At 33.2% G+C, this 21,835-nt stretch overlaps 1 long non-coding RNA gene across 2 annotated transcripts; it reads right to left on the bottom strand.

Moving 5' to 3' along the window:
- Positions 1-7,005: 7,005 nt before the first annotated feature.
- LOC137210770 (uncharacterized) lies at positions 7,006-20,725 on the bottom strand. Of its 2 annotated transcripts, XR_010936716.1 has the most exons (5): positions 20,614-20,725; positions 15,796-15,883; positions 10,907-10,979; positions 7,855-7,945; positions 7,006-7,178 (listed from the first exon to the last, which is right to left on the bottom strand). It is a non-coding gene; the product is annotated as an uncharacterized lncRNA (long non-coding RNA). The 2 variants fall into 2 exon arrangements; XR_010936710.1 differs by lacking the exon at positions 10,907-10,979.
- Positions 20,726-21,835: the final 1,110 nt, after the last annotated feature.

Genomic DNA, 21,835 nt, shown 5'->3' with positions numbered 1-21,835 from the left:
GCCACTTAAAATAGCATCCAATATACAGAAACTTAAAACAAATGTGTGAATATACAGAAACTCAATATGTGACAAAGATGGCTAGATGAGTTGGAAACAGAAAAAGACTTTTACAACTGACACTGGCTTTGTCATTAAAAAAAAAAAAAAGAAAAAAGACATTGATCTTTAACATCCCATCTGAAGCAAAAATCAGTTCCAGGTGGGATAAAAACCTAAATGTGAGAGAAAAATCAATTCATAAATGTTACATAAGGAAGTACATCTTAAATGAGATAAGAAAAGCAAAATCACTGAAAGAAATAGTATGTTTTTTTTTTTTTTTACTAAATTAAAATTAAGAATTTTTAACCCAAGAAGAGAAACTAGAGAGAGAATGAAGAAGCTAGAGGGTGAGAGAATATACTTGTCTCACATGTAAATGCTTTAGACCCAGCATCCAGAGTATAAAAGTCACACCTACAAAACAAGACAGCCCAACAGATCAATGTTTCCAAGGCTTGTACAGGTACAGCACAAAAGGAAAAATCCTAGTGGCCAATAAATTAAAATAAAAGGTCGTTCATGTTGTTATTAATCAAGGAAATATAAATTTAAACCACAATGATACACTGTTTAATTCCATCAAATTAGCAAGAACTAAAATGTATAGGGGACAATTGGAGAAACAGGAAATCTTGCTCACTAAATGTTTGATACATTATTTCTGCAGTAATCAATCCAACAACTAAAGAAGGAATTTGTAATTCATAGTAGGGTCACACAATGGAGTACTGTAATTCAGTAAAAATGAACCCCTTACAGTAGTATGGATAAATCTCACAAACATAATGTTTAACCAAAGAAACACATACACATATACACATGCACACACAGATATAAGCGCAAAACAAACACTAACTCTGATATTTAGGTGTCAATAAGCAGGGGTTCAAATCTAAAGGAAAATAAAATAATTATGAAAAAAGTCAGTGAAGTTAAACTTTCAGGGAGTAGGATGGTTTGGTGATCAGTGAGTGACATATAAGTATACCTCAATGTGACTGTCAATGTTCCTTTTCTTTTCCTAGATAATGGTTACACAATTACTTGCCTTATAATTACTTGTAAAAAATATATGTGCACTCATATTTATATTTCACAGTAATATAAAAATATATTTACTATGATACTATTTGGGGGATATGTCTGCACAGGCATTTATTATAAAGTAAATAATAATTATTTATAAATGATGATATTTGGGAAAATTTTCAATTTATTCTTGGTACTTTCTATATTATTCTAATTTTTTTCTTATTACTAAGTATCATATTTACATAAACAAAGTACTTTCTGAAAAAGTGTGATATAATTTTGGTATAATTTCTTTTTTCCAGTGTGTAAATTTTTATTTGGGGGATAGGTTTCCTTTAGGCAAATTTGGAAAATATTTATACTGTAATTCTGTTCTTATTGTATTTGTGAGATTTAAAAAATGCATATAAGTTTATAAGAACGTGTTATTTAAGATCAATCTCACTTAAGTATCTGAATATTTTCACATATAATATTCCAGTGGTTTTTAAACTCTTTTTCTTTTGTTTTATAGGAGAGAAAAATATGAAGTATTCCGCAGTGATTTTTCAATTTCAGAATAAAATTCACAACTGAAAAATAAAAGACTGCTTCATTACTAAGAAATAATCTGATGAAAGTATGTTATAAAATTACTTTCCTTAGGAAGTATTCTCTCTAATACAATTTATTACATAATGATAATACATTAAATCTATAGGAGAAGAGACTAAAAATATATTTACATTTTTATGTCTTGGGGTAGATTTTTTTTAATTTAAAATTTTCCATTTTGAAATTTATTTTACTGAAAAAATGCTAGACCTATCCTCTTTTTTTTTACCTACAAAAAGAGCACTTAAAAATTTTCCTCTAACTCACTTTATCTTCCTATCTCAAATTGTACAGAAATCTGAACTTATTTAAAAATGTTCTTGTGAAGTAAGTTATAGATTTCACCAAGGCAGGAATACATACAATAGCAATATTTTATAACATATTATACCTCTAAAACCCATGTTAAATAACAATTATTTACCTACTTGTTAATAAGTTCAGTTAAATATTTTATTATTAACAATATTAGAAAAGATAACTTGGAATTTTTTGACCTAAATCTCTGACCTGTAAGAGTCAATGACGATTCTACCCTTGTGTCTCAGCTCAGACTTGTGTCTCAATATTTCCTCAACATGCAGCCTATTAACCAAAGTAGCACGTTTTATGTTTATTGAAAATTGCCAAGCTGCCAGTCACAAAAATCACATACACACACAAAATTAATTAATTGAAACTCTTTACAATATTGTTAATTTGATTTGGCCCATCTGTGCTACACAGTAGTTAGTTTAATTTTTCTATATTTTTAAAAATGTCATTACTATAGATCTGTGTTAACACCAATTTTAACATCAGAAAATACAAATTATAAATTCATACTTTCAAATGTTAATGAATGGTGACAAAATGTTTTTATAATCTTTATGCCAATATAAAAATCGCATTTCTATTATCTATGATCCTTTTTAATTTGGAATAGCAAACATTTGTTTCATAGTGAAATTAGATCAGTTACATTATAAAAACTGGAAATGTTTAAAAATAATCGATACAATAATTTTATAAAATATGATGTGTAGAAAGACTGCTATTTTCACATGGATTCATTATTTCTTAACTGGACCCTTTAGAGGGTCCAATGAGTTTTTGATTTTGTGCTTCTTCTGCTGATATTTTTTGTAAAAAGTTTGGTTTGATCTATGGTTGAAAGGAACGTGCTTTGGAGGTAACTTCCTTTCTCTGCTGACTACTTAGTAGGGATGTTAAGCTGATAATACAAACTTGTAAAACTAATGTAAATCATTTTATTTTTTTTAAAATTGGAAAATGGTTTGCTGCTATAAAGTCATAATCATAGATATTTTGTTTTTAATAAAGACAATATTTGCAATGTCCTGAGGATGCAGAATGAGGTTTATGAAAATTTTATGAAAAGTTGTTTGACCAAATTTTTAAACCACTCACTATACTCTATCTTAAACTTATTTTTGCTACCAAATAAATGCATTTCAAAGATTATTGCAAGAGCTCTTCTACACGTTATCAAATTACTAGACAAATACCACAAATATTTCATAAATTCTTTTCACTGTAGCTAACCAACCAACCTGATTTCAGGAAAATTCGTGGTTCTCCAAGAGTGAAGAATTTTAAGTGAACTCAAGAGATTAGCTTAAAACATTTTCCCAATCAGAAACAGGTGATGGCACTTCTTAATATCTTGCCTATAAGTAATCAATTTCCATTTACTTTTCAAGTACATACCAATCACATAATAACTGTTTATTAAATATAGATTTTATTTTATAAAACCTACCAAAAGAATAATGATATTCTATTCTAGCTCATCAATGGGCTTGGCATTCAATCCGTGATTCTCCTAAATTACCTGTCTAAAATTATATATATATATATATATATATATATATATATATATATATATATATTTATCCAGCACAGTGAGGCCATTCAAAGTACACAGTATCCAATAAGGAATATAAAACATCACTGTCAGACTTAGTCAATAATTACACAAGATTTTAATAATGTTTAAGATGATTCCGTTCTGTGTCTATGTAAAACACTTGGAACTTAATTTGCTTTAGAATGCTGAAATATTACATTCACATTTATTTCACTTGCTACAAATCACTCATTGCTTTATGAAAGAAAATCAGCTCTCAACTGTGATATTTCTTGTTACTTTAGCTTACTCAAAAATAATTCGCATCTTTAATCTTTTTAAAAATATAGTGACCCAAACGGGACTTACAGGGTTACATAAATTTTAAAAAAGAAAATTAAAATATTTTGAAGATATTATTTTCAAATTTATAGCTTGACCAAAAAATATGGCCAAAAATAAATTGTTGAGGTACATTAGTTATCTAACATATAACAGAAATATAGCATTCTAACATCTTAGAAATAAAGCTTTTTCCATTTTATTAACAGTTTGGTTTTAAACATTTCTGTCAAACAGGTCAATATAATCAATAAATATAACAAGGAATACTGAAGTTGTTTTTCAGACAACAAAAACAGAATTTATGTTACGTGATTACTAGAATAATTGGCATTGGGTTCTAGAAAGAAATCTTAAAGATTATTCAATTGAGTATTATATAAGTTATATTAACATAAACAGTAGTCCACATCTGGTCAAATGTATATAGAAAAATGCTATTTAGTATACCTCCCAGTAGAATATATACAATTTGCATCATTATTTTTGATGTTCTATGAAAATGTGTTTAACTTTGCTTCTTTGAGCATTTCATGTATTTATTTATGTATGATACAGTTTTAGTTTCATATCTATATAACATTACCTCTTTAAAATTATTTGTCTTTTTTCCCTTTTTTTTTTTGTCTGAAAGATTTTTTTTCTCTTCTCTGATCAAGGCACGCATCTGCCTAAGGAGATGGTGGTGGTAGTGGTGATGATGATGTGAGGTCTTAAAATAGGACTTATCATGTAGGAATCATCAAAGATCCACACCAAAGTAACATTCAGCTTCTGACACATAAAAATATGATTTTTTCAAGCTAGAAAATAACCTTGAAACTGAGACTGTTCTATCAAAAGAGAAAACATAAAATGCTTTAAAAAAATAATATGTTCTAAGCATATCATCGGCCAATCTGGAGTAATTATTGCATTAATTTTTTTGAAAAATACAGAAGATAATGCCTATGTCCATTTATAAGTAAGCCATTTCTATGGTAGCAGGAGGGTACAATGTAGAGAGAGAAAGAGGAGGAGGCAAGAGGGGAGAGAAGTAATCAGAAATGTGTTGTTTTTGCTGTTTGTTTTTCTCCTCTCCAGGCTTTTACCTTGGCAGGGATTGTTAAATTAATTGAGGTAACTACTCAGGATTTTATCTGCTCCTCTGGAACAGGATTCTACTGTGAAAACGGCACTTCCAGTGTTAAATATCCAAGTCTAGTTAGGAGGTTTCAGCAACGTGATCAGAAAAGGGGATGATCTAAGTCAACTCAGATATCATGTGTTATAGATAATAAGTTAAAAGTTAGTGGACCTGCTATTGGGCCTGCCCTGATAGGGCAAAAATATTTTTGAAACAGAGTCCAGGGTAGGGTAGCAGAGTTGGGGCAGAGAAAAGTTAGGGGAGAAACTTAGCATTCAGAAATTGTATTTTGTTCAGAGGAAAAAGAGTCAGCATAGAGAGATGGGCAACGCCTCCTGGGATTTTTTTCTTACCTAAAAGTAAGGATCATTGGTTCATTAACCAGAGCTCAGCAGGATGTGGTCTAACCACACAGACAAGGATGATTGGGTATTACTTTGGAGGCTATACACTGACCTATGAACAACGAAGGACCAACCAAAGAGGAATGCCACCCAAAGTTGTGGGCCCTCCCTGCAGCAGCCCACATACAATGACTGGTCAAGCTTTGATATAGAGTTTCAACTTCTGTTTCTTAATTCAGAGTATCTCTGGAGTGACAAGTGTGTTGAATGCCTAAGTAAGAAATAGGTACTTTATATGATGGGACTGAAACCTAACAAAGATTTGGGACCTCAAACAACTCCCCCCCACCCCATAAATATACTAAAATTACTGGATTATACACTTTATAAGATATGTGAATTATATCTCAACTTTAAAAATAAATATTATGTCTGAAGAAGCTGAGATCACCAGTGGTTGAACTGAGAACAGTGAGAATGGAAGGAGGTGTAAATGGGAAAGGGATGTGGTTAAGGTAGCAAGCATCACTGATCATAGCAAATAAGTAAAAATAATACAATTGAAAATTGATATATCAAGAAAAAACAAGAAAAGCATATTATTTAGAGATTCAGAAGGGAGCATGAGTTAAACTAGAAGCAAAAATTGTTAAAAATATATGTACTATTTAGTTCTTCTGCCCATTTTTGGATTGGGTTGTTTGTTCCAAAGAAGATATACAGACTCTCAACAAACACATGAAAGAATGCTCAACATCATTAATCATTAGAGAAATGCAAATCAAAACTACAATGAGATATCATCTCACACCAGTCAGAATGGCCATCATCAAAAAATCTACAAACAATAAATGCTGGAGAGGGTGTGGAGAAAAGGGAACACTCTTGCACTGCTGGTGGGAATGTGAATTGGTTCAGCCACTATGGAGAACAGTATGGAGGTTCCTTAAAAAACTACAAATAGAACTACCATATGACCCAGCAATCCCACTACTGGGCATACACCCTGAGAAAATCAAAATTCAAAAAGAGTCATGTACCAAAATGTTCATTGCAGCTCTATTTACAATAGCCCAGAGATGGAAACAACCTAAGTGCCCATCATCGGATGAATGGATAAAGAAGATGTGGCACGTATATATACAATGTAATATTACTCAGCCATAAAAAGAAATGAAATTGAGCTATTTGTAATGAGGTGGATAGACCTAGAGTCTGTCATACAGAGTGAAGTAAGTCAGAAAGAGAAAGACAAATACCGTATGCTAACACATATATATGCAATTTAAGAAAAAAAAAAATGTCATGAAGAACCTAGGGGTAAGACAGGAATAAAGACACAGACCTAGTGGAGAACGGACTTGAGGATATAGGGAGGGGGAAGGGTGTGCTGTGACAGGGCGAGAGAGAGGCATGGACATATATACATTAACAAACGTAAGGTAGATAGCTAGTGGGAAGCAGCAGCATGGCACAGGGATATCGGCTCAGTACTTTGTGACCGCCTGGAGGGGTGGGATAGGGAGGGTGGGAGGGAGGGAGACGCAAGAGGGAAGAGATATGGGAACATATGTATGTGTATAACTGATTCACTTTGTTATAAAGCAGAAACTAACACACCATTGTAAAGCAATTATACCCCAATAAAGATGTTAATATATATATACCACGTATTTTTTATCTATTCCTCTGTTGACGGACATTTATGTTGCTTCCACGTCCTGGCTATTGTAAATAGTGCTGCAATGAATGTTGAGGGGCATGTATATTTTTAACTTATGGTTTTCTCTGCGTATATGCCCAGGATTGCTGGATCAGGGAACTCTACACAATACTCTGTAATGGCCTATATGGGAAAAGAATATTAAAAAAAAAAAAAAAAAGAGTGGATATATGTATATGTATAACTGATTCACCTTGCTGTATACCTGAAACTAACACAACATTGTAAATCAACTATACTCCAATAAAAATTTTTAAAAATGGTTAAAAATAACTGATCCTGAGGAATAGAGCTTGACAGAGATAATTTCCATTCATTGTAAACCCACTATAATATTAGGTATTTTTAAAGGGTATGCCTTGTTATGGACTGAATTGTGTTTCCCTCAATTTCATATGTTGAAGCCCTAACACTTAATAAGACTATATTTGGAGATAGGGCCTTTAAAGGGTAATTAAAGTTAAACAAGATTATAAGATTAGGGCCCTAATCTGATATGACTTTTCTCCTTATAAGAAGAGAGACACTAGAGATGCATGCAAACAGAGAAAAGGTCACGTGAAGACACAACAAGAAGGTGACCATTTGCAAGCCAAAATGAAAGTCCCAAATCTGCTAACACCTTGATCTTGGATTTCCAGTCTCCAAAACTGTGAGAAAATAAATTTCAGTTGTTTAAGCCACCTTGTCTGTAGTATTTTGCTGTGGTAGCCCTAGAAGACTAATATATGAATGATTCTTGGATAAAAATAAAACAATATAAAATAAAGTACACAATAAAACCCACTGTTTCTCTTACCTGGAGATAGTATGAGTCCAGAAAGCTGCACTGAATGCCATGGCCTTTTACTTTTTGTGTCAGTATGGTGATTGACAGAGGCCTTTATTAGCTTGTAAAGCAAGAAAAATAGTAGTCCATAAGGATATAATATAAATAAGCTTAACAATTAACCATATCCAATTTTAACAATGGATAATAGCTAAAGAAAAAAAAATAGGTCAACAAAAGTAAGAAAACAGAAACCACACAGTTTAAATTGAAAGCACTGTATAGGAAAGATATGGCACACCCATCAGTAGATCCATATTTCTTGAGTTTGGATTCTGATTCTGCAGCATGTAAGTGTGATTTCTTAGACAAATTAACAAAGATACAGTTTCTCTACTCATAAACAAAGGCTAACAGGTTTCCTACAAGGTTGTTGGAAGTATTAAGTGAAATCAAACTTAAACCCGCTTTTTATGGAGGGCAGCACATAGTGAGATCTAAATAGAAATTAACTTTAAAAATTAATAAATAAACTGATAAGGAATTAATATCCAAAATATATAAAGAACACATATGACTCAATAGCAAAAACCCAATCCAACTAAAAATGGGCAGACAATTTGAATAGACATATTTCCAAAGAAGACATATAGATGGCCAACAGATACATGAAAAGATGCTCAACATCACTAATCATCGGAGAAATGAAAATCAAAACCACAATGAAAAAAAAAAAAACCACAATGAGATATCACCTCACACCAGTTAGAATTGCTTTTATCAAAAAGACTAGAAATAACAAATAAAAAGTTCTGGATTAAAAGAAACACATGTGCACTGTTAGTGGGGATGTAAACTGGTGCAGCCATTATGAAAAACAGTATAGAGTTTCCTAAAAAAATTAAAAATATAATTACCATATGATCCAGCATTCCACTTCCAGGTATTTATCCAAAAAATGTTAAAACACTAACTCAAGGAGTTATGTACACTTCATGTTAATTGTAACGTCATATATGTTAGTCAAGACATGGAAGCAATCTAAGTGTCCATCAATGAACACACACACACACACACACACACACACACATATATATATTTCACTCATAAGAAAAGAAGGAAATCTTACCACTTGTGACAACATGGATGGACCTTGAGGGCATTATGCTAAGTGAAATAAGTCAGATAAACACAAGTACCATATAATCTCACTTATAAGTGGAGTCTAAAAACAAAAACAAGCTCATAGATACAGAGAACAGATAGGTGGTTGTGGAATACAGAGAACAGAGGCAGGGGGTTGGAGGTGGGTGAAATGAGTGAGGAGGATCCAAAGGTACATGAAATAAAGAAGTCATGGGAATGTTATGTATAGCACGGTGACTACACTTAATAATATTTTACTGTGTCCTTTGGGATTAAATTGGATTAAACTGGATTTTAGTAGTGGGAATCTTATTACAGTAAATCTTCTCTTAAAATAGTTAATAAAACTAGTTGAGTACAGGGACTTACATCAGGGCCAAAACTTTTTTTTTTTTTTTTTTGCTGTACGCGGGCCTCTCACTGCTGTGGCCTCTCCCGTTGCGGAGCACAGGCTCCGAACGCGCAGGCTCAGCGGCCATGGCTCACGGGCCCAGCTGCTCTGCGGCACGTGGGATCTTCCCAGACCAGGGCACGAACCCGTGTCCCCTGCATCGGCAGGCGGACTCTCAACCACTGCGCCACCAGGGAAACCCCTTAAGGCCAAAACTTTGAAGTCATTTTATTCCCTTAAATATTTAAATCACATTTGCCATTGAAGCTAGGAATAATAGATCATGGAACTACATTTACTTTTCCTTTGAAGTGTATAAGGCTATAGAATGGAGAAACAAGGCATAAAGATTCTTGTTTTTGTAGTTATTTTGCTTGATGATTTTAAGACATCATTCACTTATCCAAAATATTGAGCAATGACTTGGTTTCAGAGACTATATTTCCTTCATAGAAAGGATTCACAGAATTCTAGAATTCATAGAAGGATTCATAGAAAGGATTCAAAGGATTCATAGAATTAAAAGGGAGGCAGATAAACCAATAATCACAATGCATTAATCCACACTACTTTTAGAATACACTTTGCTCAATTTAAATCTTAGCAGGCTATTTAGTTTCGAAGGCAATGGGGAGCCTTTGAGGATGTTTACAGGGTGTGATTATAATTATGGAACATGGCACCCAATGCCTACTAAATAGATGTAAAACTCCTTAGCATATTATAATCGTCATTTGTGATTGGTTCCCTCATCTCCCATTCACATTTCCCCAGCTGTGTATTCTTTCCCAAGCAGGGAATTACTTTTCTTGTTTTAATGTGGCTGTGTAAACTGTCTGTCCTGCTTTGTTACTTTCTCCTCTTCTGCAAGAATCGGTGAAGCCCACCTCCTACTCATTCATCCAGAATAAACTCATATGTCGTCTCTTTAAAAAATTTGTTCCCAACTCCATTGTTTTTGTCTGCTTTACCAAGTTCAGGGAGTCACTCCCAAATCTGGTCCCACAGAACTTGGGACATGTTACTATCAACACTCATAACATAGCCCTGTAATTATTGAATCACATGTCAAACTCAACAGACTGTAAGACAAAGACTCATTAATCTTTTTGTCGAAACACAATATCAAAACACAGGCATTCAAAAATGTGTTTGGAATGTAGGCGAGGTGGGGAATTGTAGAGAAAAGATACACATATTTTGCATCTTTGTTTACAGCATTAGATTACAGTACCATGAATTTGCCTTGTGTTCCATAAGAAACAGAGAGCCACCGAGGCTTTTAAACAGATCTATACTGTATCAGATTCACAGATTCATTGTTCTAGAAATGAGATTTTAGAGTGGGCTAAGAACATTTGTCAGACACTGACTGACAAAGCGGATGCTGCTAAATCAAGCTTTTAGTCCAGGAATTCCCTCATTTCCCTCACAAACCTCCATCATCTTTCAAATAGTGTGACTTTCTATTTAGCCAAGAATGCAGTTTATATGCACGAGAATGACTGGACCAGTTGTTAATCCATGAAACATATAAGTTGTTACCACATTAAGTCCTTGAATGCCGCTCCACCCATAATGTCTCTGTTATCCTGTTTTCTTCCCTGGGGTCTCCTTCCTGACGATAAAAGTGAACAACCACAATGTTAATATACTCAGCAAGGAAATTCCAGGAGTCTGTTCCAGAGCCCCAGGCAGCAACCCTTGTGAGTAATGGATGTCAGTGACTCCTCAATGTTAAATATTTTAACTATAACCCCTGGTTGTAAGTAATTCTGACAACATGACACTGTACTGGGGGCAACAGCTTTTTATATGTTAAGGTTATTGTAATACATGTAAGTGATAATAACCAAACTGACAGATCAAATGAGGTGGAAGATATAGAGTTAGAGCTGGGATTCAATTCCAGGGAGAGAAAAAGGTGCTAAGTGTCCCAAACGTAAGCACCGAACACTAGGTTCAGAATGAAGCAGGAGCTTAGTTGATAGGAATGGGGCATACTATGTCTTGCTAGGTTAGCAACTTATTGTCTGAATCTTAAAATGTCAGGATAAAGTTCTATAAATAATCCCAAATTTAGAAGTGGTCCTTGAATATGAAACGTATGTGACACCACACATACGGGCTGAAGTATTAAACTGCTTTGGGAACAGTAAGATGAGGGTATAAGAAACGAAGCAAATTCTGAGTGCTCTCATGAGAAGAATTTTAATATCTATTTGTAGATATAAATATAAATCCTTTCTGTTGTAAAAGTTAGCAAGAGAAAAAAATATCCTAGCTTAAAGGGTTTTGACTGTCCTTTCACATAACCAAGTACATAGGAGTTTTTTTAAACATGTATTATCTGACCAAGATATATAGTTTCATGAGCCGTATCTGAACGGAAGAATAAACTATTTACTATTAAATATTAGACATGATTTAGAAGGATTCCTGTTTTTGTTTCCTTTTTCTTACTATGAATGGTCTAATATAATTGATACCTCTTTTCCAGTCATACTAACTCAAAATTTGAGAATCATCCGGGATTCTTTTTCCCCCTTTATCTCCTATATCACTAGCTACCAGATCTTACTTCATATGTATCCAGAAGTCTGTGGCTACCCATCCTTTTCTGAACTATGTGCATTTATGGATTTTCATATATTTCCTGACCTGTTTTATTTATCTTTTAGCTAAAGGTATTTGTGACAGGTTCCATATATTCTGATTACTTTTAGTCATAGGAACAGACTCATTTTACTAATTAAGCTCCATCCAATATAATATCACAATTCTGAGCTCTTATCTTTGGAAAGTTTCTCCACCCCTGGTTGGAAGCCTCAAGTGGTGATTTTTGGAGCAGGGAGACATAGGGTCAATATCTTTATTAATTCTAGTCTGTGTTCTTTTCAATTCACTAAACAGTTATAATTTCTTGCCTCTCCAAGTTGAAGCTGGGATACGAGAAGGAGAGTGAAGTGGTAAAAAGGATTCAACTTGGCTGGTACAGTTATAATCTGACTCAGGTTGCTTATGATGACAGATGTACAATTTCAGGCTCATTATCTTATAGGAAATTTTTTAAGCCTCCTCAAAGAAACTTCTACTGGAAAACTCCAATGGAAAATGATTTGGTATAAATAATGTGACTCTTCTTGTTGTGCCTACTATTGATTCCCCACTATCCCCAAAGCCTCAGTAGGGTATCTTTGCCCCCCAGGTGGTCCTCTTGTGTGAGATTACTTTTCAGAAATACAATAGGCAGCATAGTTCTGATCGAGTTAGTTCTCCCAATGCAAACCTCTCTATCATACCTACTCCATCTAAAAGCCATCTAGCCTCTGCCATTTACCCTTGGAATTGTCTCAATAAAGTTAAAACCTATCTTTGTGCCCCCTGAAATCCCAGGCTCATGTCAAGTTCTCTAAGCATTTCTGTTGAAGCCCCTCAACCTTATGTTGGAGAAAATGTACCCCCCTTTCCTTCATAAGAGAACATATAGCCTACTGACAACACTCTCCCAAAGAACACTATTTTCCAGTCCTTTCAACTTTATTTTTGAACATCAAGGTAGATGAAGAGCTAATGTTGGTAGAATAATTTTCATAATCTCTTAGCATGTTCCTTTCAAGTAATCTGACACCTTCCCTTATTTGTTGTAGTGTTCTTGGCCTTTGCTTAAAACTTGAGAAAGAATCTCATTTCAATATCTGATTACAAATATATTTCTTTCTCACCAAGTACATTAAAAACTTCTTAAAGTCAAGAACGAAGGCAACATGGAGAGCTTGTTAGAAGCACAGACAACAGGGTCAGGTGTGCTTTGGTTCAAATCCAAGTTCTGTTACTTACCAGCTGGAGAGACCTTGACCATACTATTTACTTTCTCTGGGACACAATTTCTTCATCTGTAAAATGAGCTGATAAGCTTACCTTATTGTAATAGATATCATTTACTGAGACATTTCTGTAATAGCATTTATTTAGCACTGTATCAAAAAATAATAAGTAAGCAAATCTCCTTACGTCTATTGTTTCATGTGTACAAGATGGGATTTGTCATTTTCCCACATTTACTGATGAGGCTTGTATATGTTTATGAGCATGCCCACATTTAGATACCTATTAACTTGCACAAATGACAGAACTGGAAATCTAGAAATTTCTCTTCCAAAATTCATGCCCACTGTGATAGATACACTGACAGCCAACCTTACTGGGCTGTTGAGAGGATTATATGAGATAACTGGTTTAAAGCACTTATCACTGTGCCTGATATATAAATTCCATTAGTAAATGACAGCCACCATTATATAATTTAATTTTACTCTTCTCTCAGTATTTCATGGTTACCAGCATACTGTCTTTTCATGGCTATTAATAAGCATTAATTAAATGTATAAATAAAAAAGTAATAATCTAACATTAATGTATGGTTATACATTTTTAACCTTGTATTTTTCCCTTTTTTATGTAATGTTCTTACTATAAACATTAAAGCTCCTTTTTGTTTAATGAAATTAATAATGTTACCATCATACTTTAATTTCAATTTTTCAATATTATTTTGGAAATGTTCTCTTCAAGGATGGAAAATAATTCAACCTCCAAATAAAAATAGAAAAAATAGGGGGCTTCCCTGGTGGCACAGTTGTTGAGAGTCCGCCTGCCGAGGCAGGGAACACGGGTTCGTGCCCCGGTCTGGGAAGATCCCACGTGCCACGGAGTAGCTGGGCCCGTGAGCCATGGCCGCTGAGCCTGTACGTCCAGAGCCTGTGCTGCGCCACGGGAGAGGCCACAACAGTGAGAGGCCCGCGTACCACAAAAAAAAAAAAAGAAAAAAAAAAGAAAAGTAGCTACCATATTCATTTTGTTTTAGAATTTGAAATCCTCTATCATGTGTAATTTAGTTTATATAATTATTTGTCTCATGTTTTATAATATTCATTTTGCAACTATAGTACCATACACTCACTAAGCACAGTGCTTACTATGCAGTAGCTGCTCAGTTAATACCTATGAAAATAAATAAATATTTCTTATCATCATTTTACAAAAGAGGAAATTGACATACATAAACATTAAATTAATTACCCTCTTTCACAAATCTGATAAACGTTGTTTTCAGACTTCCAAAACCAGTTTTTTTCACAATCAAATTCTAAAGTCTATTCTGTTGGAGTCGATGACTGACCCAAATCTCCAGGGCACTTGCAATCTCATTAAAAATTATACACATTTAAATATATGAGTCACTTTCTAGGTTTTTGAAATGGGCAGATACAGATTCATTTATCTAGTTATTTTACTAATGTTTGGAATATAGTAGAGCTATGAAAGAGCCTTTGTAAGGAACTTTATTTATTTATATATTTAATTAGTTAGTTCTTAAAACAGCATATAATAAGAAACCAAAGTAGATGATTGGCTTTGATCAGTTTACTCACAATGTCATTAGTATCACATGGCCAGTATTGCTTATGGGACTTACCTTGGTAAGACGTTTATATGGTGTAACCTAACTTTCTCAAAGAAATAAGAAAAACACAGCCTTATATTTATTTCATTCAATTATTGTGTGAAGTTAAAAGAGTCTTGCTGAGTTTTTGGCTTGACAGAATAGAGAGGCTAGGACTTTGGCCTAAAAATAAGAATATGTTCAATGAGGAGTCTCAAATAATAAATCTATTGAAGTTTTTGCTTCATTCAATAATATATGTTACATAAATACTGTATAGCAGCCACTTTCCTAAACTCCAGTTTTGTACAAGAATAATATATTAAACTTTCATTGTTTAATATAAAGTGAACTAAGCAGAAAAGTTACTGGCATGTGTGGAGCACAGTTTCTACTAGGAAAATTTGTTTACCAAAAAAAGATAAGTAAAAGGAAACATAAAGGGGAGGTCATGGATTATGAATGCAATTTTTAACAGGGTAGTTAGGAAAAGCCTTTTGAAAGAAGACAATCTAATAAAAATCTGAAGGAAGTGAGGGAGGAAGTCATCAAGTATTTGGGAAAAATACTATTTCACACATTTAGAACAATAAATGCAAATAGTCTACGTTGAAGCAAGACTGTGTTAGGAGAACAGCAAGGAAGCCAGTGAACAGAATGGAGAACCAGGATTGTAAAAAGAATAGTCAGAAACACAGAGAAAAATGTGACAGAAAGTGGTGGAAAGAAAATAACATTGGACCCTATGAGTCATTACTGTATAATGATTTTGGATTTACTTAGAATGAGATTGAAAGACATTAGAGGGTTCTTAGCAAAGTGAACTCGTTATGTTCTATGGGTTCATGAGTTTATTCTGACTCTTATGTTAAAAATAAACTGAAAGGGGTAAGGGCAAAATCAAGGAGAATTGTCACAGGCTATTGCAAGACTGAATGGAGAGACGATGACTCAGTTCTGAATGGTTGACAGACTTAAATTGACTGACCTTATTAACAGTGGAGCTGTTGAGAAGTAGTCAAATTCTGAGTATTTATAGTAAAGCTGATGGAATTTGCCAAATATTAAAGCAGAGTCTGAAAGAAAGAGAAGAGTTGAAAATGATTTGAATATCATATCGCTAAATAACACTACTTGAAATACTGGAATTGCTATTGTACAAAACGTAGTAGACTAGAGAGGGAACAAGTTTGGGCAAAGGACTAAAGTATGATGTGGTAGGTTAATTTGAGATATTCATCAGTCAGCAAAGTGGAAAGGTTGAGTTGGCCAATGGAGAGCTGAATCTAGAGTTCCAAAGAAATTCTGGACTGCAGATAAATATATTTGAGAAACTAAACATATTGACATTATTTAAATCCATAGATTTTGTACATTATATTCTGTACCTTTTCTTACAATTAAGGCCCTTTCTTTTGCAGACAAGCACACTGATAGTTAATCTATCAATATATACGTGTATTAGATACATATTACAAATCTAAATATAATATGCCATTCCATTCCTAGTTATACACTAGTTGAAATACATGTATCTTTTCACAAAAAAGCAGAGGCAAGAGTGTTCATAACAACACTACTTATAGTAGTAATACTACCAGACTAGAAGTAATTCAAATGTCCGTCCTAGGTAAAAAGGGTAAGTAAATTCTGGTGTATTTATACAATAGAAAACTATAGAGTATTAAGAATGAATGAACTACAACTATCCACAGTAATGTAAATGAATATCATACACATCATGTTAAGCAAAAGAAGCTAAACTAAAAAAGCATATATTGTAATTTCCATTTGTATAGAATGGGAAAAAGTGTGAGAAGTCAAAATGGTGGCTGACACTGGCGGGGGTCACAAGTGAGACTTCTGAGGTGCTGATCCTGTTCTTTCTCCTGAGCTCAGTACTGGTTACATCACTGTGTTCACTTTGTGAAAAAGCATCAATCTATACACTTATGATTTGTGTACTTTTCTGTATTTTTGTCATATTTCAAATACAACTATATCTATTGACCTCAAGCCTCCCTCCAACTACTGATGTTGGAAAAGACACAGTAAACAGGGAAAAATGGACATAGTAATTTTTCATTAGAGAGAAAAACATTACTATAGCAATGACCTTAAATAGATGAGAAGAGATGGGAAGTAGTACACAAGATGAGAATTTGGTCATTGATAGCAGCTTGGGTAGATCATCCATTGTGCCTGAGGAAAGTGACAGTGCATGCATACAGATGCAGGTATAAGAGTGGATTCTCACTTGAGAACATTCACGTTTCTATATTGATTGCTTTTATCTTCCACATGAAATCTGAATCATGATTAAATCAGATTAGAGTTAGGACAGGGAAAAGTGTTGAATATTTAATGAGAGAGAAAGTAAAAATATAGCATTTAGGAGAGTAGGAGATTAACTTACTGGGAAAATATTGCAAGAATATTGGGCCTATATGATTTCAGTTTCAAGAAATTGAAGTGAGTTGAATATAGTGCCACATGTGTGGCAGTGTGAGTGTACATTTTCCAACCATATTTAACTATACCAGTATGGAAGCAAGAAAAGTGGATGTAAGCAGGGTTATTGTTTAGCTCACTGGATAAGATAAAGTGAGAGAAGTGTAAGATAACTGAATATATGTGCAGGCAAATAAATTTAATGATTGAACATAGAATTTAATCTATATAAAGTTGGATATGAGGACATGAACAAAGTAATAGTGAAAAAGTGCTAAAACAATGTATTATGGTTACTAAAGGCATTGAGGATTTTGAAGTTTCTTAGTGCTTAAGGTATGAGAGGCAGTGAGATAAAAGACTAGAAAGTGATGGTTAGGAAATTAAAATTTAAAATACACAGTATTGGCACTTAACACTGTAATGATAAGGTCAAGTGTAATGCCATGGGAATAAGAGAGCAAGAAAGATGAGATCACAGGGACAAAGGAAGTAAAAAAAGTTGGAAACCAGAATTTTGGTAAAATCATCTATGTTGATTATGATTTCATAGAATCATCTATGCATAATATTGAAATCATCATAAGTTATGAGAGAAGTAGAATCAGAAATAGTAACAGTGACCTAGTTAAGTTCTGAATATTAAGAACTTAAGTATTAAGTATTGAATATTAAAGTATTGAAAAGATGCAAGGTGGGAGTACACAGTGGATCTACATATTGACTCAGAATTTTATATTTTGTAATGATGTCATGAAAAGTAAAAATATATTATCTCAATTTATCTTTTATTTAATGTGGTCATTTTGCTTTGAAAGATGAAATATTTCATAGTTATAGTGTATTAGGCTTATTCCTTTTTTTGATTATATTTATGTGGAAAATTCCAATTCAACTGAATATGACAAGTTTATATATATATGAATGTCCATTGAGCAAGGATTGCTCAGAAATATACAACATATATTTTTAAATAAAAGCAATATTTGATCTAATTTTCCCCAAGAAGAGGAAGCTTACCAAGATAACAAGTGAAAAATCATATTAATATTTAGGAATATAACTTGCTTCTCTAACCTGACCACAACAATGGCAAATACCTTCAAAATGTCCTTAAAATATTTGTATTTTCTTTTCTTAGCATATGTTTGATTTTGGAGACTTAGTTTTGTGAATTTTTGTGAGATAATTAAATCAGTAGACAGTGTCTTTACCTGATTTTGATATCCTTGTAAACATACATTTCAAATAATATTCCAAAATCTTTACATATTATACTGAGATGTGTCAATTTATATAAAATGTAGACTTCTTCAGGAGAATAGTTGAAATATGGTATTTATTTATTCCCAAGGTCTTTTATAAGAAACAATGAAAGATTTCTGTGCAAGTTTAATGAATTTAAAACTACTTCAACTTTTTATAAAGTTTATTAAATCATTCTTCCATTTAAGCTACTGATATAGTGCAGAAGTTATTTCAAGGATTTCTAGCAATCTATAGAGGTACCTCAGAATGCTGTAGGTTGACAGAGAGCAAAATTCGGCAATATAACTCTTGGCTCTCACTTCAGCCTTTGCAGCCGCACTTTTATCTTTTTGTATATTAGCACTCTGCTTAAGGTTATGATTGAAACAATAATTTTTACTAGTGAAAAGAATAACAATTAAAAATACCTGGTATTCAAAAATGGGCACTAGATCTCATGATGGGTTTTGTCTATATAACCATTCTACCTAAAACACAAATAACTTATCCTTAATAACTCATTTTTTTATCTTTCCTCACTATATTATAAACTCCATAGGGTAAACGTATTAGTCTGCTTAAAAAACTTAGGTGTCATAACACCTTGAACTGTTCCTGATACATAGTGAATGCTCCATAAATATTTGTTGAGTAAATTTATATGGAGAAAGAAGCCTATGCAATTATTACTCTCTCAAGGTTTCCCTTTCTTCCTTTAGAAAAAAAAAATTAGGAGAAAAACAGTTACCTCAGTTGTGAAGAACAAATTAGGTAATGTGTACAGAAGTTTTCCATAAACTATTGAGTACTATCTCTATTAAGCATGAACTATATAACACAGTGATTAGATAAAAGAATTTACTTTCATTAGCTCAATATTCAAAGACACAGAGAATCATACATGAATAAATTTGTTGATGATATTTTTTTCCAGTAACCTCAAACATAATAATTTTTGAAATATGTGGATAATCCACAAAGAGATGGGACTAAAAGCCTGAAGCAAACGTAAGTAGATAAAGGTCCTACAGTTTTACATGGGAAAAAGAATGACTCTAGACGAAAACAAAACCAACATTGTATCTTGACTTCAGACTATGATCTGGAATATATTGTTCCAATCAGCCAGAGTAAATTTTGAAATACCCCTACTGTTAGTACAGATATAGCAATGAGTGTATAAAACACAATGGCTGCCATGGAATGCTCTTACTAGAGGAAGGCAGAATGTTTGGATCATGGTCATTTTCATAATAACATATTCTCTGTCAGAATCTGTACTAGGCATTTTATATACATAATATCTTTGAACTGCCATAATAGCTCTTAGAGTTCCATATTATTTTTTTCATCAAACTGCAAAGAAATGAGTGAGTTTTGCAAAATGACTCAAGCAAAAAGTAGAAGATATGAAATTCAAATTTCATTTTCAACAGCTCTAAATTGTGGTTTATTCCATTTTGGAAAATGGAGCCATACACAGTAGAAAAAACTGGTGGAAACAATTTGGCAGAATAGTAAAATTAAGTTAAAAAACTGTACTATAAATAAAGTCCCTGTCACAAGAAAATAACATCTTAGTATAGAATACCGCCATAATTCTGATCAATGGAAATAGAAAAACAGGATTTGAACAAAACAGCCATTTTATTATATAAAAAGTGCTGGAAATGCACACCAGAATCCCAATACAATGTTTATAGTCATTGTCTGTACCTGTGCAATTATGCTTATATTGACAGTTTACATAAATATATAAAATTATTTTCCTATACTGTAAGTCAATCACATTTAAGTCATCATTTTAGAGTCTTCCTAAAGTTTCAATTTCAAAAAATGTCCTGACTTGCTGGATAAATATAGCAGAGCCAACGTAGAATCATCCTCTCTTTCCTGCTGGAAGCCACACAAAATCAACAAGGAAAATAAAGTCATAAACCTGCTATGATAAAACTAAGAGACTGAGAAAAGCTACCTAAGCAAAAATGCGTATTTCAAATAATAGTCAATATTAGATAAAATTCACTATCAAAGTAAATGGTCAATTTCAGGAAGCACTAGCAAAACTACTGACATTGGAGTGCAGGGACAGAGTCCACAGACATACCTTACTGGTGAGAAATCAGTGCAGGCAGAGTTGTAGGAAAAACTTCTGGACCTGATTTGGTTCAGACAGGCAGACACGAAGAAATATAGATTACCACATATGAAAGGAACAGTCTGTCTCTGTGGAATCTTAGGAGGGATTCTTCAGACTTTAAAGTCTAAAACATACCACTCCCTCATCCACTATTGGAAAATATTACAAATGGCTGCTTCAGAAAACTACAATTCATTCAATTATGAACAATTTAAGGAGGATGGCACAATCTTCATACGAAGATCAAAATAATCAAGAAAATAAAATTAACACTTTTGATTTAAAAAACAACCCCATGGCAAAATGCTGCCATACAGGAGATGAAAGTTGAGGACATTTCACTATTAATGCTGTGCAAGATATCCAATCCACTAGACAGTGTCAATAATGATAAGATTTTCTCACCGTTCATGAACAATCATACAGTGGTATTTTTCTGTAGTGTTTCATCTGAACCCCTGATGCCTTCTTCTTGTATTAGTACTTAGAAATATGCAAACCAAGATTTCTGAATGGAACTCAAGTGCAGATGTTAGTTTATGTCTTGTAAGTAAAGCACCTAACTCAGTGAACTTTCCCCAATCATTTTCAAAGCTAGGAGAAAACCAGCCGTTCTCTTAGATGGCAATCATTTACATGATTATTGGGTGTTCTCTAGCAAATTTCTCACAGTGGGAGACTTTTTACAGATAAGAAATTCGTCAGAGATAGAGGAATAGATTGCAAAACAGTCGAGTTAAATGTTAATATAGGGAAATTTTGTCTATTTAAACATTATTGCTTTGTTTTGGAGTGTAGGTTCAAATAAGCTTTAGAATATAAACTTTTCCAAGAAGTCAGTTTCTTTAAGAAACTAGCTAGGTTAAAAATAAACTTTGGTCAGCAGAAAAACTGTTTAGCTAACTGTAATCCTTAGCAGAAGAAGAGCAAGGGGAATCAAACCCCATCAATTGTGTGATAAATACCCTAGGCTATAGAACTTTCAAGCAGAGGGTAGTCATGTGAGAGAAGCACACACACACACTAGACAAAATTTTTATTCTTTAAATTAAAGTCATGAGATTGGGGGCCTGACAGGTTGAAGTTGAGGGCACAATCATCAGGCTTTAAAAAAATGTCCTTTTTGTTTTATTTTTATTTTGATACAGGCAGTGAAAAAATTCAAAAAAACCTCTTCTTACCCAATCTG

The sequence above is a fragment of the Pseudorca crassidens genome, chromosome 2 (assembly GCF_039906515.1).
Source record: "Pseudorca crassidens isolate mPseCra1 chromosome 2, mPseCra1.hap1, whole genome shotgun sequence".
NCBI classification, from domain to species: domain Eukaryota; kingdom Metazoa; phylum Chordata; class Mammalia; order Artiodactyla; family Delphinidae; genus Pseudorca; species Pseudorca crassidens.
This window is presented reverse-complemented; position numbering and strand designations above follow the sequence as displayed.